A 6,178-nucleotide genomic window follows, 5' to 3' on the forward strand; every position below is an offset into this window, starting at 1 on the left:
AGTTTAGCTGTCAACAACTAGCTTTCTGGTTAATTATGCATTTCAAGCTAGAAAGCAATGTACTTGTGCCAGCTTGAAATTGCTGAGATGCTTTAGTTCTACTTTTAGATCATGAAAATGCAAGAAACATCACCCTAAAGCAGACCAATGGCCCCTACAGTCCATATTCTCCATTTTAATGAGCACAGGACACAGAAGACCAGGAGGGAAATGCCGATACATTAATTTCATTAAATATTTCTTGAATTTCTTTCCTTGTTGTGCACAAGCTCTTGGAATACTGAAGTTTACATATTTGATAGCTATTGCATAAAATCATGTCTTAACATGTTCTTTTCAGATCACCATATAGACTGCCAAAAAAGAAAAGGAAAAGGAAAAGAAAAGCTGCAACAATTCTTGAAGCCATAGTAAAACCAATGAATTACAGAGAAAGTATGGACAGGATATTAGTGTTTGTAAGTGAGAATGAATAAAAGTTGTGCAAGGTTTGACTCTAAAAGACACATGACCAGTCAAAAAAAAAAAAAAAAAAAGGTTTGTTGTCAGAATGTGTTCAGAGAAGGCTTTCATCCACTAATGATTGACAAGTGAGAAAGCTGTAGAGAAGCAGGTTAAAATTCATGAATTTACTTTATCTTCATAGTCTAAGGTTAATATTCCCTATAAATGTCAGTGAATCTGCAAATCTAGGATCATCTTAAACTTATGAAAAGTTATATTTTAAAATATATTTTAGATTCCCCAGCCCGTGATGTTGCATTGAACCGAGCTCAGAGGAGGCGAGGGGCACCTGCGCTGCTGTCCCCACCTCATGCACCCTGCGCCTCCCTTCCAGGACAGCCTCTAGGAAACAGCCCTCCTGCCTCTCCCAGCGCTGTCCCAGGCTAGCTGGGAAGAGAGCCCACAAGTTTGGGCACGCGCAGGCGGCGGGCCCCTGGCACCCTGTGTCCCGGGAGGGGCAGCTGCTCCAGGCTTGGCATCCTGGGCGCACTTGGCCATGGATTCTCAGGTGCAGCGGCGGTGCGCATTGGCCCCTGCCTCCTCCTGCTTCTGTCTGGACTACTGCTGCCTCTGCAGCATCTTCAACCTAGATGTGAACAGTTCTGCAGAGTACTCTTGGCCCAGAAGGAAGTTACTTGGCTTAAGTGGTGGATTTCTTCATGCCCAGCGCCTTCTTCCAGGACGTTTTTTTCTGGTGGAAGCTCCCTAAGCAAATACTACCCAGCTCGGGGTTGTAGAAGGAAGGCAAGTCCTCAAATGTGACTGGTCTTCTAGCCACCAGTGCCAACCAACTGAATTTGATGCAACAGGCAATAGAGATTAAGCCAAGGATGATCCATAAGAGTTTAAATCCCGCCAGTGGTTTGGAGCATCTGTGAGGTCAAAACAGGATAAATTTTTGGCCTGTGCTCCCTTGTACCACTGGAGGACTGAGCTGAAACAGGAGAGAGAGCCTGTTGGAATTTTCTTTCTTCAAGATGGACCTAAGACTGTTGAGTATGCTCCATGCAAGTCAAAAAATATTGATGCTGATGGACAGGGATTTTTTTCAAGGAGGATTCAGCATTGATTTTACTAAAGCTGACAGAGTACTTCTTGGTGGCCCTGGTAGTTTTTATTAACAATGTCAGCTCATCTTGGATCAAGTGGCAGAAATCTTATCTAAATATGACCCCAATGTTCATAGCATCAAGTATAATAATCAGCCACTCAGACTCCACAAGCAATTTTTGATGACAGTTGGGTTACTCAGTGGCTGTCGGAGATTTCAATTGTGATAGCATAAATGTCTTTGTTTCAGGAGTTCCAAAAGCAGCAAGGACTCTGGGAGTGGTTTATTTTTATGATGGGAAAAACATGTCTTCCTTGCACAATTTTACTGGTGAGCAGATGGCTGCATATTTTGGATTTTCTGTAGCTGCCACTGACATTAATGGGGATGATTATGCAGATGTTTTTTGAGGCTCTGATGGCAAACTCCAAATGGTGGGGTAGGTCTCTGTGTATCTTCAGAAAGCTTCAGGAGGATTCCATACTACAAAGCTGAATGGGTTTGAGGTCTTGGCACAGTTTGGTAGTGCCATAGCTCCTTTGGGAGATCTGGACCAGGATGGCTTCAATGATATTGCAATCACTGCTCCAAATGGGGGTGAAGATAAAAAAGGAATTGTTTATATCTTCAATAGAAAATCAACAGGCTAGAACACGGTGCCATCTGATCCTTGAAGGGCAGTGGGCTGCACAGAGGATGCCGCCAAGCTTTGGCTATTCCATGAAGGAAGCCACAGACAGAGACAAGAATGCATATCCAGACTTCATTGTAAGAGCTTTTTGTGTAGATCGAGCTGTCTTATACAGGACCAGACCTGTTATCACCATAAATGCTGGCCTTCAAGTATACCCTAGCATTTAAAATCAAGACAATAAAACCTGCTCATTGCCTGGGACAACTCAAAGTTTCCTGTTTTCATGTCAGGTTCTGCTTAAAGGCAGATGGCAAAGGAGCACTTCCAAGGAAACTTAACTTCCAGATGGAGCTTCTTTTGTATATACTCAAGCAAAAAGGATCAATTCAGCAAGCACTGTTTCTCCATAGCAGGTTCCCAGGTCACTCCAAGAACATGACAATTTCTAGAGGGTGCAGATGCAGTGGGAAAGAGCTGATAGCATATCTGCAGATGAATCTGTATTTAGAGACAAACTTACTCCAATTACTATTTTTATGGAGCATCAGTTGGATTATAGAACAGCTGCTGATGCCACAGGCTTGTGACCCATCCTTAACCAGTTCACCCCTGCCAACATCAGTGGACAGGCTCATTTTCTACTTGACTGTGGTGAAGCCAATGTCTGTAAACCCAAACTGGAAGTTTCTGTACATAGTGATCAAAAGATGATCTATATTGGAGACGACAACCCTCTCAAATTGATTGTTAAGCTCAGAATCAAGGAGAAGGTGGCTATGAAGCTGAGCTCAGCATTTCCATGCCACCACAGGCTGATTTCATCAGGGTTGTCTGGAACAGTGAAGCATTAACAAGACTTTCTTGTGCATTTAAGACAGAAAGCCAAGCCCACCAAGTGCTATGTGACCTAGGAAACCCAGTGCAGGCTGGAACTCAACTCTTAGCTGGTCTTCGATTCAGTGTACACCAGCAATCAGAGATTGTAAAATTTTATTTACAAATTCAGAGTTCTAATCTTCTTGATAAAGTAAGCCCAGTTGTATCTTACAGAGTTGACCTTGCTGTTACAGCTGCTGTTGAGATAAGAGGAGTCTCAAGTCCTGATCATATCTTTCTTCCTATTCCAAATTGGGAGCACATGGAGAAACCCGAGACTGAAGAAGATGTTAGACCAGTTGTTCAGCACAATTAGGAGCTGAGAAACAATGGTTCAAGTTCATTCAGCAAAGCCATGCTAAATCTTCAGTGGCCTTATAAACATAACAACACTTTGTTGTACATCCTTAATTATGACATTGATGGGCCAATGAATTGTACTTCAGATATGGAGATCAACCCTTTAAGAATCAAGATCTCATCTTTACAAACAACTAAGAAGAATGATACAATTGCTGGGCAAGGTGACCAGAACCATCTCATCACAAAGCAAGATCTCGCCTTCAGTGAAAGAGATGTTCACACTTTGGATTGTGGAATTGCTCAGTGCCTGAGGATTATCTTAAGTTAGGCGACTAGACAGAGGCACGAGTTCAATCCTGTACGTAAAGTCTTTACTATGGACTGAGACTTTTGTAAATAAGAAATACCAGAATCATTCATGTTCTCTGAAGTCATCTGCTTCATTTAATGTCATAGAATTTCCTTACAAAATCCTTCCAATTGAGGATATCTTCAATTCCACATTAGTTACCACTAATGTCACCTGGAGCATTCAGCCCCATGCCTATGACTGTGGGTGATCATGTTAGCAGTTCTGGCAGGATTGTGTTGCTGGTTGTTTTGGGTTTTGTAATGTACAGGATGGGCTTTTTAAAACATGTTCAACCACCTCAAGAAGAACAAGAAAGAGAACAGCTTCAACCGCATGAAAATGGTGAGTGAAACTCAGAAACTTATCTGTGATTTTTAAGTTATACTACATCCTGGATTGTTAGAATTACAAACTTGATTACAGATTTAAATTCCCTTCATGAGGAATAAAATTCTAAGACTTCTGCTGAATGTACCCAGTGACTTCCATCTAACCACAAAATTGAGAGCAATATTTGTCGGTCTTCTCTTTATAAATAAATTCAGACAGGTTAATACACATACATTGCCCTGTTTTGGATATTTAAATAATGAAATTTCACATGATGGTTTTTATTGTACTTAAGACAGGTAGGGCCTCAGTTCCTACTTTATATAAAATAGTATCTATTACAATTACCATTTCTGATTTAGTATTTGAGGTTTTACTGTTCATTGTTTTTTTTAAAGAAATCTAAGTTTGGACCTAGCATCCACATTTTTTATACAGGTATTTATTTAATACACACTACACTACAGTTTACTTTTAAAGCCACTGAAAGCTTTGCAATTACCTGAATTTGGATTTGAATATCTATTACATAGTTGAACTTTTTAAAAAAAATTTATGATACCACCAGAATTCTTTCCTGGAAACTGGGTGTTTAGGTTTAGCTGAGTGGTTGAGCATGTGCTTAGCATGCATGAGGCCTTGAGTTCAGTCCCCAGCTCTGGGGAGAAAATTTTCCTGTAATGATAATGGTACAATATTTTAACATGAAAATTGGGTACATGTGGTTAATTTTTCCTTATATTTAATCCGTATATGTTTATTAAAGTATAAAGTAATATATATTTGTTACTTTACTTTTTTAAGTTCTACAAGAAATCCTTTAAGCCAACCTATATAAAAATGAATTCTGTATTCACAAATATCTTTTAGTGTGTGTAATAGTTTAATTTCAGCTCAATATCATGATGGTTAAAATCATATGGAGTTGGAAATCATTTCCAAAGCACTTCTATCCCATTGTTTTCATCTGGATATTATTTATAGTACACTTAAAGAAAGCATTTTAATCGAAAGACTACTACCTTATTAATAGTATGTTCGTAGATAGAGTGGAGTCTTTAGTTATGAATTTATTTTCCTCCAATATATGTTTTTTTCTTCTGTTTCTAAAATTGTTGCAATAAAGGGTCAAGATCATTTTCATTACAGACAGGAACCTGAATCCCCATTCCCACCCCATGAGAAATACATGGGATCAATACTCTTCAGGTAGCTCCCAAGTTTACTTTTAGCAGTAGCATGATGCTACTCCCATGGGTGGTACCTCAGTTTAAGCAAGATAATGTGTAAAACCAGTCTCAGTTATCAGAATTACTGCAAAAAGATATTTTCATAAGGTATTCAATTTATTGAAAACCTTTTAAAGCTTTCTTGAGTTTTGTTTGCTTGTTTTTAACAGAAATTACTTTTTTAATAAAAGCAGCATAGACAGCAAGTTGTAGTTTTCTATGCCTGCAGGGTGGTGAATCTTTTGGTAGAATGTGTGATTTATTCACAGTTCCTCAAGACCTAGGGATGACTTTTAATTATCCCTATTTTGTTCAATTACATCATGTTGTACTCTAGAAATAGAGACTTTAATAGTTTTTTTAACTGCTGTTCTCATTAAGCAATGATAAATATTTCCTTAAAATAATTGTCTATTTTTCTGTATTTAAAAAATAATGAAAATTTATCTTGCCATATCTTGTGTTATATAAGCACAAGTGATGACCAGAACTGGAGAATATATTCGCAAAGTAGAAGCACATTTAGATGCAAGTTAGAACATGGACAAAACCTTATATTTACCTTTAGTGAGTTTTAAAATTAATGGGTTTGGGGGGTAGAATATATTAGTAGCTTGAAAGATCTCAATCATATGCAATAAGTATTTTATTACCAATAATTTTAAATTCTTTTAAGAAAAAAGTTATTTTTATCCTAGGGCCAAGTGTTGCCTACCACCAAGCAGTCACTAAGTTGGTCTATAGCAACGTTTCCCTCATCTGTTTTTCTATCTAAGAGCTGTCATTCATAAAAATACAATTTGAATAGAAATTCACTCTTCAGCTGGTGTTAGTATTTGCTTTCACTCAATTTTTTTCCTTTTATGAACTCTATCTCAATGAGCTTCTTGAAAAAGGTA

The 6,178-nt window shown here is 38.4% G+C and overlaps 1 pseudogene; it reads left to right on the forward strand.

The window, feature by feature from the left end:
• The first annotated feature begins 1,302 nt into the window (after window positions 1–1,302).
• Window positions 1,303–4,070, forward strand: LOC124091880 (integrin alpha-V-like; annotated as a pseudogene).
• Window positions 4,071–6,178: the final 2,108 nt, after the last annotated feature.

Source organism: Marmota monax, unplaced genomic scaffold (genome assembly GCF_021218885.2).
Source record: "Marmota monax isolate L192 unplaced genomic scaffold, Marmota_monax_Labrador192_F-V1.1 WCK01_AAM20220418_F8-fsc00595, whole genome shotgun sequence".
Classification (NCBI taxonomy): Eukaryota; Metazoa; Chordata; class Mammalia; order Rodentia; family Sciuridae; genus Marmota; species Marmota monax.